The sequence below is a fragment of the Poecile atricapillus genome, chromosome 5 (genome assembly GCF_030490865.1).
Source record: "Poecile atricapillus isolate bPoeAtr1 chromosome 5, bPoeAtr1.hap1, whole genome shotgun sequence".
NCBI classification, from domain to species: Eukaryota; Metazoa; Chordata; class Aves; order Passeriformes; family Paridae; genus Poecile; species Poecile atricapillus.
Genome location: NC_081253.1, coordinates 24751264 through 24762275, shown reverse-complemented (window position 1 = coordinate 24762275; position 11012 = coordinate 24751264). Strand labels below are relative to the sequence as shown.

At 41.1% G+C, this 11012-nt stretch overlaps 1 protein-coding gene across 4 annotated transcripts in view; it reads left to right on the top strand.

Annotated features, from left to right (window-relative positions):
* Positions 1 to 3497: 3497 nt before the first annotated feature.
* The window catches only part of RAPH1 (Ras association (RalGDS/AF-6) and pleckstrin homology domains 1), an 85351-nt gene continuing 77836 nt past the window's right edge, over positions 3498 to 11012 (top strand). For 2 of the 4 annotated variants that reach the window (XM_058840229.1, XM_058840228.1), the window contains exon 1: positions 3502 to 3853. The gene's annotated coding sequence lies outside the window, so the exon portion shown is untranslated. Of the gene's footprint in view, positions 3854 to 11012 lie in introns of all 4 variants that reach the window. The other 2 variants (XM_058840226.1, XM_058840231.1) reach the window with 2 other exon arrangements.

Below are 11012 nucleotides of genomic sequence, written 5' to 3'. Positions count from 1 at the left end.
TTATTCCCTCATCACCTGAGAAAGACAATGAATGCTTCTCTAGTTCTTAGAGGTGAAGGGAAAGCACATAAAGAAAAGAGTGGTTATATTTTCATCCACAGACATTCTGTGCTTTGGATTCAGAGCTGTCATCCCGCTGTAATTCAGGAGTACTTCAGCTGGAATTAGTCAAAATTTTTCTCATTTACACTGATTAAATGGGTTCAAAAAACAGTGTTTTCATTCCAGTGTCTGTGCTGGTGCTCCCCCGAACCTGTTCCCCCATGCAAATAGCAGCAGCCTTCCCATTGAACAGTAGTCCTGAGAAAGCTTAGTGGCCTTAACCTAGAACACGAGGAGTTTCTGCAATGGATTATATATCATGCTGGCTGGCTTGAAACCCCAGAAACTCCTGTACAAGTCTGCATTTCTATTCCAGGGTAATCCTGTCATCATACCAGTTGCTGCAAGGTCAGGAGCTCTTCAAAACATTCTTGTTTATGAACAGTAGGCAAGATCTGAGAGAAGACATTTTTAACGTAAGTATGGATGAGCTGAATTATTGATGTTAATGGCTATGGGTGGTATACCTGTTCCTAAGAAATACTGTAATACTTTGTCAGAATTCCCATTTGGAAATGCCATTATAGCTAGGTGAGCAACAATAGATACAATATAGTCTGAGCAAGCTATTGATGAACATGAAAGGCTTTTTAATGATTTTGTGTCTTGAAGTCTGTAGCTGGCAAAAGAAATTCATAAAGAAGCAGGTGAAAAGAGTCAGACTGCTCTTCTCCTTGCTAGAGGTGGCAGACATCATAAGTGCTTGAGGTTCCATGATGGGATAGTTGCATAGATATACAGATGTACCTATATATGCAAATACATATAGTTTTGATTGACAGTCTGGGTCAGACCCAGCAGGTCTTCACCAAAATGTGACATTTCTACTACATGAGTCATTGAGCTTTCTTAGGCCCAACAAAACAATCAAGATGAGTTTTTTGTTAATTTTGAACACTCATATTTCCAGCCTTTCCTTGGTGTACCGTGCATGGAAATTCTCCCAACTGTTTAATGATCCAGAAGCCTATATAACCTTTGCTTATTTATGTTTTCTTATTCAAAATTATTTAAATACAGAAAATAAAACCTTTGAAGGATAAATTAAGTTCAGCTGCCAACAGTGCTTAGCTATAAGTAAAACTGAGATTGATAGATGGCATTTGGGGAGAAGAAAGGGTCAACAGCCATGGAATTATTGCCCTGATTTCAAAAATGATCCATTTTGTAATTTTTTTATTTCAATGCAGATATACATTTAAGCTGACCTTTTAACCTACTCAAAAGGCTTCACTTATTTTTTTTAATTCATTATCTGTTAATTTCATTGGCAGATGTATGACTAAATTTGCTGTACTTTGAAAACCTTTCCCAACGTCTGCAGGTATGTACTATTTCCTTGGCCTGGGGGATGATTTTACATTAGTAACTTACGTCTGTAATTGGATAGTGGTTCTGTAGGATGCACACAGATCCAAATTGGGCTAGCTCTGATCTCTACCCTACATTAAATTAACTCTGTTGTCTATAGTCTGCACAGGCTCAGGGACAACTTAGCAAGTTTGATATAAGGGAATAATATTTCCACATTCCAAAATCAGAGTTTGCAGTAGTCAGCTGCAGCCTATTTTCCTATCTGAGAGAATTTCATAGCTGAGTGTATGAAGTTTGCACACTTCATGGCCATGCAGTTCCTCAGCTGCAGCAGTGCAGAACGTGAGACCTGGCAGTGCTTCTGTTCCGGGTCAGCTGCCATGGAGCTGCCATAAAGAACCTGGCCACGGCACACCCAAGTTGCTCCTTGCATTGCCCGTGGACTCCCTGTGCTTCCTCCAGCCATCTCAGGTCTGCTTCTGAGGGAGGTGTTGTCATGCTAATCCCTTCAGGGTCATGGAGGATCAGCAGGAAAGTGTGGTGGGATTAATACAACCTGCAGACAAAGTCTAAACCTGCTGATAACATCAGATTCATGGTCTCTGCCAGCTCACTCTCACTGTTGATATGCAGCATGTGCAGAACAGCACTGAAAATTGAAGTACTTACCATTTTTACTAAATAATGTGAGCCCAGACACCTCTTAATTGTGGAACTTCACAAACTACGAAACAATATATCAGTAGCAGTCTAGAATTTGGAATGGTTGGATTAAAAACATTTTATGTCCAGAAGACTACTGTAGTCTCTTGGTGATCAATGCACGTCTTTTTATTCCATATTGATAATTCATATATTTCTGCGTCCATAACTTTGATCTTTGCTTGTCTAGGATGTTGTTAATTGGCAACATTTTATTATGTTGTCTAGAATTTGTAAGTGATTACATGTTAAGGTGAATTCATACAGCAAATATTTTAGATGTTAGAATTATATAAGTGAACTTTGTTTTTCAAATTACTTAATTGCATGTACACATGAAAATAATTTTCTCCATGTACTAGCTTGTATTTTAAACAGATCTTCACGTTGCTGTTGACCTAGCCTGTAATCTCATTGGTAAATTAGTACTTACAGCAATAAAACAAGCATAATTTTGCATAATTGTTCACATTTATGGAAAATACTGTACTTTAAGTTATTGAAGTTTTTTGCCTGTCAAACACTGACAGATAAACGCTGATGTAAAGCATGCCTGTGCTCTGTCACAATAGACAGCGGTTGTAGCACAGGGAGAAGCAGTTCCCGGCGGAAGGCAGCGTGGATGCCACCTCTCCTTCACTGCTGTAGCTTGGAGCCTCCAGGCAAAAAACTGTACTTAAGCGAATCTCCTCTCCTATAGCACTACTTGCAGTAGCAAGCAAGTAAATAACTTTAAAAACGGTGATCTCGTCCCTGAAGCTGTGGTAGGGTGAGAAGCGGGGGCAAGAGCGTAGCCCAGGTGGCACGGTCAGCGCCTGGCCCAGGATCAGCGGGACACACGACCGAAGGTTTCGGTAGGATTTGGCAATTTGCTGACAACAGAAACTTTCGGTGATCGGAACAGGGAACGTCCCACAGCGCCTTTACCTGCGGAAGGAACCGTAGCCCCAAGCTGCCTGGAGCGCGGGCAGCGCCCGCCGAGAGCGCGCCGGCCACCGCCCGGAGCGGGCGGACCCGCTCAGCGGGCAATGGCAGCGCAGGGATCGATGGGCTCCGCGGGGATCGGCACCGGCGGATCGGCTCCGCGGGGATCGATCGGCTCCTCGGGGATCGATCGATCGGCTCCGCGGGGATCGATCGATCGGCTCCGCGGGGATCGAGCGATCGGCTCCGCGCGCCCAACCGTCCCCCGCGCGCCCAACCGTCCCCCGCGCGCCCAACGGCCGCTCGCGTGCCCGACCGTCCCCCGCCTGCCCAACGGCCGCTCGCGCGCCCAACGGCCGCTCCGGCGCTGCGGGGCCGTCGCCGCCCCCCGTGGCTGGCGCCGGTCCCGGCAGGGCGGGGCGAGGCGCGGCCCGCGCGCCGGAAGTGAGCGGCGGGGGGAGCCCGGCGCGGCGGCGGTGCTGGGGCGGCAGCGGCGTGTAGGGAGCGGCGTCTCCGCTGCTGGGCAGGGGCGCGCCTCGGCCGCCGGGCGGAGGCGGTTCCGCGCTCGGCGGAAACAAGGAACGGGAAAGGAAGGGAGCGGCGAAAGGAACCGGTATCGGCGGCCACCATTAGTGGCGGCAGGAGCAGCAGCAGCAGCAGCCGCCGCCGCCGCCGCCGCCGAGGGGGTCTGCGGGCGGAGCGGACCCGGGTGCCGCCGCCGGCAGCGAGCGGGAGCGAGCCCGGCGCCGCGCCCCTCTGTTCTGTGGGGCGTCGCCGCTGCCCGCCGGAGCTCCCCCGGAGCCGGGGCGAGGTGAGTGGCGGAGCCGCCTTCGTGTCGCGCATTTCTGGGGGGCGGCGGTGGCAGAGCCGGCGGGCGGTGTTTCCTGCGCGGCCCCTCGGCCCCCGAGCCACCGCCGGGGCTGGGCGGGAGCACCGGAGCGAAGAGGTGCGGGAAAGGCGCGCATTTACCGGCCCGCGCTTCTGTCCTGCGCTCCTCCACGCCCCGGACACCATCGGGTGTTTTTCTCTAGAGAGGCTCTGGTGACTGTTGGAGGCTTCTTGTATGTGTGTGCCCCCCGGGTTTTCCCCGAATGAGACATGCCTCGGAAGAGGCTGGGAAGTCAGCTGGGGATGCGCGAGGGATGTAGTGTGTGTGGCATCCAGACAATGTCAGCTTGGGTGAGTCTCCACCCTGTGCAGCCGCAGGCAGTCGGGTTCCCGGCGCAGGCATCGCCGAGGCGCGCTGCCACCCGCGGAACAAAACGCGCAAATCCTCGTTCTTGGTGCAAGAAGGAATGATGGTTAAAAATCAAACACCAAACCTGAAATCTGTTCAGCTTTTTAGCCATACGACTTCCTGAAGGCAGACTGGTTTGCGAAGAATCTCCCAAGCAAGCTTGATGCCTGTTGGTTTTCATGAAACTGGGAGAGTGATATATTTTTTCTGCATGGGGAAAATCATTGATGGTGGGAGGGAAAGGAGGAGTGTCTGTATACACGAATGTCACATGACCTTGTAAAATTCATATGGCTATACTTATTTTTCTCCTCTACTAATGCTGGTTGTCTTCAGAAGTCCATGACTTACCTGTTCATTTTGGAAGACTTTATTTCTTTTGGATTTGTTATTTTGTGGGGCAGAAAACAATCACCTGTGTGTTTGAACAGTCTATATATGTTATCATTTTTACTAGTATTTTCTATTTTTACTGAGCTATACGTGTTTAGAAGGTGATGAACAGCGGTCTGTGTAGTACAATTTATTTTTACTGGTGGATTGCAGGTGCACTCCATTTGGCAAATGTAAGCTATTTCCTATGGCTAATATATTTGCATTACCATTTATGTGATGGATGAATGTTTTGTGAGACTGTAGAATGACACCTATTCCATTTTGAACGAATTGCCTCTTTTTGTCTGTTCTGCCTAGTGCCCTCCAGACATGGATCCATTTGCTTGTTAAACACCTTAGAGCAGAAGAGTTAATTGATTAATTCTAGATGTTTTTTAAAGCAATATGTCTAGAACAACAAATCTTCAAATTTTATTGTCTTTAATCAGCTTTTCTCTGCTGAGAAGTTTCCTGTTAAAATAGAGAGCTGGGAAGACTACTTAATAAATCATATTGAAGAACAAAAGTATAGGTCATAATCTAGGGAATGCTTTCCACGTAAGTTCTGTAAAGATCTAGAAATTCTATATTCTCTAAATATATCTATATTTAATACACTGATATCATTCTTGGGTGGGTGTGGTGTATAGTGGAACACAGAACTGTTTTTCTGCACCTAAGTTGGTATGTGATTTTTCGTATCACTGGGTGATACTCAAATTACCATAAAGAAATCCATGTTACAGAAGCTTTTTGCATTCATACAACAGAAAGGTAAGTGGCACTAAGGAATTTATTTATTTATTGCCCTTGTACAGTTTTCATTTTCAGATAGATATTTCCTTAAAATGGCTTCATTTTTATACTCAGATGATACGCAATGAAGCATCCTTCTACCACTGCTTCTCTGACTCAGCATGTGGTGACAGTGAGAAAAGTATTAGTAAGAGATAAACCACAGCTAAGGAAAGCAATACAGTGTACTGGCTGTTAATTTCTTGAAAGAGTATAAAAAATAATATGAAAAAGAGCACTGACATTTTATATAAGTCTGCCTTCCTTGCATAGTATCTTGAGACTACTGCCTTCAGGTTTGAATTTAAAGTAGTTTTTATTTACAGTGGAGTAGTGTATTGACATAAACTGTTTTCAGCTTCCTGTGTGTTGGAGCCTGTTCCTTTTTTAGTAAAGTAATCCTGGGTACAGAGAACACCTGTTGGTTTAAAATACTGTGTGAAACTGCTGCAATGCCCTTTGTAGGTAATAGTTCACTGGGGTTGATTTTAAGAGGCTTTGTTTTTCAAAAGGATGTCTCAGTGTTCTGGCTATCAGAATATATGGGTATTGCCTTGTTTCCCCCAAACCACTAATTTTCTTTAGTGGTTGCTTCTTTATTTGAATTTGATCCTTTGTCTATTCCTTCAGCATTAAGGTTTTCAATAGAATCATCTGGCTTTTCTAGCTAGAAATAGTTAATTCTTTGTGCTTTAAATTGTAGATCTTTATCCTGTGTTGGTCTCATCTTTATTGGTCATACTTGCCTTCCTTCTTCAAATGTTTTTCAGCCACTGGAGGGGGAAATAAAAACCTATCAAACTGGAACAGAGTTAAATCTGAGTGAATAAGCCAGTTAGTTAAATACTAGGAAGAATAGTACTGAAGATCTCAGCCATTAAGTAATTTCCATCACTTTCTTAATAGAAGAATCTAAATCACTTGTGTTACAAATGAAGCCAAACGTTGCAAAACAATCATTCTGCCTTTTCTGTTATGTTAAACAATAGTTCTATTACGGAATTTTCAAGTAGAACTGAAATAACGTACTTCACAACTTTCCATTAACATCTGTTCATACTGAGGATCCCGCTGATCAAATCTAGAACTTGTTACAAACACTTATCGAAGCCAGAAATGTCCAATTTTTTTTTCTGGCCCCAACAATAAACCATTTTGTTGTGTTTCTCACTCTTTCTCTGCAATTGCTAGAAGAAACTAAGTTGGTTTACAGCTGAATCAGGTAATGTCAGATAAACAAGCCTTATAAAAGTGCAGTCCAGATCTGATTTATGGCTAAGGGTTAATAATACATTGAAATGACAGAGACTGCTGAGTAGTCAGAAAATGTAAATTATGAAACAAAAGTTGATATATTGAGTAAGTACTCTTAAGAATTCAGAAAATGTCTTTCATAATTGGCAGTCACAGATTTTGAGTGAGTATGCACATGGAGTGTTTCCTACCTTTAAGAAAGGTTAGATAATGACAGTAAAGGAACTTGCGCTATTATTGCCCTTTATAGTTCTTCAGATTAGCAAGGGATTTAAGTTTCTCTTGTTAATCTGCAAGTGTTACCATTACTTTAAAAAAATGTCCATTGAAAATGGCATAATAGCTTTTATATGTTAGTACTAGAAATTACTAATAACTACCAAATTAAACAAATTAGTCCCTATGAGAAAGAACTAAAATTCAGTAATGATAAAGGTTGCTTATAATCCTTCATATAGAAAAATTGGATAAAGACTTAAGAAAAGTATCTGCAGAATATTTTTATGCAGCTCGATCGAGATATACTGACTGATATTTTCTGACATTTTAATGAATTAGTCACTTCTCTATTTTGTTCAAAGTAGGAGTTTTTGTTGCTTACTTTGTCCAGCTTTAGCAGAAGTGTTTCATGTAACATGTTGAATAGATTGTTGGACTTGTTTTTTAAAATCCAGCTGTTAGTGAAGATCTTTTGAAATATCTTGGTCTGTAAGCTATCAATGCACTTGTATTGTATGGACGAGGATGACATACATGAGAATTTGAAACTGTCCTGATGTTAAATATTAGGAAAATAATTTGTTGCCATCTTATATCATAATGAGTTAGCTGGATTTTAGCGGCCATGGTGGGAGGGAGGCCTGGGGGTGGGGAAGGAATTCCAGGGATGATGTAAAAACATCGTAATTTTTACCCATTACTGAATTTCTAGTCTCAAAAATTCATCAAAGTACTTTAAACAAATGTTATCAAAAAGGTGATTGAATCTTCATATACTCTGCTGTCTTGAGAAGACCAGAGGCAAAGGTAAAAGTTCTTACAAAAAATATTATAGGGAATCTGGTGAGGGAATTACTATCCACAGTAATAAAACTGTTATATTTACTTAAGTAAATATTACAATGGTCAAGAATTCAGGTTGCTGGTAAAAATGCAGTGATCTTGCATAGCATAAATGGTAAACTGAATATAGATTGTAATCATCTGTGAAATTCTGCCTACTGCTGGCACAGGGTCCTTTGCTGCTGCTGCTGTGATTCTCTCATTGTCCTCCCCTTTTCCCAGAGACTTAGCAGTTTGCTGATTTGGTAGGACCTGTGGTATTCCTGGTGTCTTCTTGTCCTGGTTAAAGTAAATTTAAAAAAAGTGGAACTGTTCTGTGCTTACAGTCAAGATGTGCATTGAGTTACTTCTTGTACTTACTTTAATTGTTGCCTTCTCTGCTCTTCCAGTAGGAAGGAACAGTTTGCTCCCCAGAGAAAAGCTCCAAGTAGAGCTTGTTGCTTGATACATGGGTAGATTTCATCTTGATTCAAATTCTGTCGTCATGTTCCCACTTTTCTGCCTTAAGAACAGCCATCTGTAGCACAGGAAAAAGTAGTTTATTCTGTGTCATCATGGTCTTAATGTTTGAACTTGGTTATAGATGCCTGGTAAAATTGCTCCTCCCAAACTAAAACTGTTGTTGAGCTAGTAGTGTCTACTGCTATTGAACAGTTGTGTATTCGTGACTTGTGAAAAATTCTGCTGGTTCTTTGAGGAAGTACTGTAAATTCATTAGGGATTACTCTGTGCAAACTTATACTTCATTTTCTGAGATCCAGTAAAAGGAAAAATGTTTTCAGAAGTGTCCAAAAGACTTAATTTTGAACCTTACTTAAATTGTAGTTGGTGAATTTGCATTATAATTTAATTGTCATTTAAAGACTATATCAGTGATTAGTTTTAGAAGTGCAGATAATGAGTGTTTATCAAGCATTGATGATAAAATAGTCCCATCTCAGGTGGTTGAATTGTTATTCTAATATCACCTTTACAGTTAAATCCTTTCAATATATGTAATTAAATTGCCTGCTAAGTGCAACAGTAAATGTTGAGTAAGTTATTGCATAATGTGAAAAATGCTAACTTTACAAAAATTAATAGAATTCATAATGTGGCTTTTTTTGTGTCTGTAGAATTTTATTTTTCTTGCAATTTAGACATTATGCTATGACAATTTTGCCTATCTGCATTGTTTCAATTGGTGATTAAAAAAGCCTAGTGCTTTTTTGATGTCTGTGGATTTCTGTTAACTAGTTCAATTGATTATTATGGTTAAGTATTCTGTCTAAAGTGCTGATTTGATTGGTTTAATCACTGGGGAAGTGTATTGAAACTATGTTTGACAGAGTTACAGTTTTCTCTCTGTCAAAGGTCCTGTAGATTTGGAGAGGTACTCTTAAATTTAACTGTGAAGTTGCTGAATTGATCCTTGTGGTACACCAGTATTGAAAAGATGTGATGTTGCCACAGGTTTGGAGTTGCTGTAGGAGATTGCATTAACAAAACCAATGTGCAGGTTCTTTGGAAGAAGCAAAGTTCCCCTGTGTTGTTTATATACTTGTTCCAGTCATTAATCTCTGTACAGATCCATTTGCTAAGCCTGGAATAGCTCCTGTTAGCATCTCTGACGGAGCTGATCCAACCTCAAGAACTGTATGTTTCACTCAGGGGGCTTTCTTTTTCTGCCTCGTAGGTCCCTTAAAAAGATGGTATTAGTAAGAGAAGAGAAGCAGTGGAGCCTAGAGAACTTTTCCCCTCCTTACACTTTTCTTGACAGGATTATCCTTAGATAGCTTTAGAGATCACTAAACGATTGTGCATTAAATACATTCATTAAAGAAAACAGAGATGGGCGATATTAAATCCATGTAAATTCTGTGATCCAGTTAGCAGCATAGTCCACCAAAATGATAGTGTAACAAAATAATAAAATTGAAGAATTGATGTGTTGAAACCTGCTGAAGGAAGGGAAACTACATCCTTCTGTCCATCTTCCTAGACCATGATTATATATTGTTTTGCAGAATTCAAGATTCTTTTACTTCTGGGATATAAAAGCATTTTAAAAAATAAGGACAAATTCCTTTCCAGGTTGCTCTTTGCATCTTACAAGTATGGAAAGGGATATGTCCAGGCTTTCAGAATTATTTTGTAAATAATTTATTTAATTTTCAAATGTAGATGACTAATGTTATCTATACTTATTTAGACAAGCTGCTTTACAAAACTGGAATGGGTTTTAGCTCAGGACTGAAAATAGTTAGTTTTCAGCATGCTTTCAAACATCTTAGGAACAAGACTGATTTTTGCAGGCTAATGATGATCTTCCAGAGGTGAAATTGGCTTGGGAAGCTTATTAGCTTTGCAGAAATACTCTGCTTGCATACTGATTGCCTTAATTTTAATCCCATGGAAATTTTTTCTACTTTTGTTTGAGCTCATTGCTTGTTACTCTTTTATAATTTAGAACAAGAAGTATTGAATTAGTTAAGAAGTACTCTAACAAATGTGAAACCATTTCATTATGACTATGACAGTGTTCCCTCAGGTTTTCTCATATTGTTGCCAGAGTACATGAAGGTAATATCTGAAGTTCTTAAATTGTGTTAACTCTGAGAACTCTGTGTATAAGAGCAAGACACCCTATGTAAAATAAATGCAATGTCTACTCTAGATTCCTGCAGAAGCAAGGACAGTGTTCACTGCCCAGGGAGATTTCTCACTGTTGTCCTGTGGGAGGTACAATACTTATGGATTGTGTCTGGACTTAGAGCCTTAGTCTTTGGCTATTCCTCAGCAGTTTCTCACTCGTGTATGGTTCTTGATTTCATCCTGACTTGACTGGTTCATGCCTGTATAGTGCTGAGGCATCTTGCATAGAATTTTTGATTCTATGCCAGAAGCCAAGCATTCCAAGCTGTCTTTATTTATAGAATCATAGAATCGTTTAGGTTGGAAAAGACCTTTAAAGTCGAGTCCAACCATTAACTTAGTACTGCCAAGTCCACCACTAAACCATGCTTGAGTTGATGTTGTACATGTAAACGTCACTGGAGACTAGATGTAAGAAAAGCACGCACAAAATCCCCAAATTTGCTAAACACCTACTTATCCTTACATTACTAATTTTGCTTCTTGCTTTGCTCCTTGATAGAAGGATCACTGTGAACTTGTTTCACCGCTTAAAAGCGAGTTAATCATTGTTAGAATTTGTTTTAATACAGCAGTACAAGCTGGAACTTCCAAGGTGTCAGTAATCATTCTT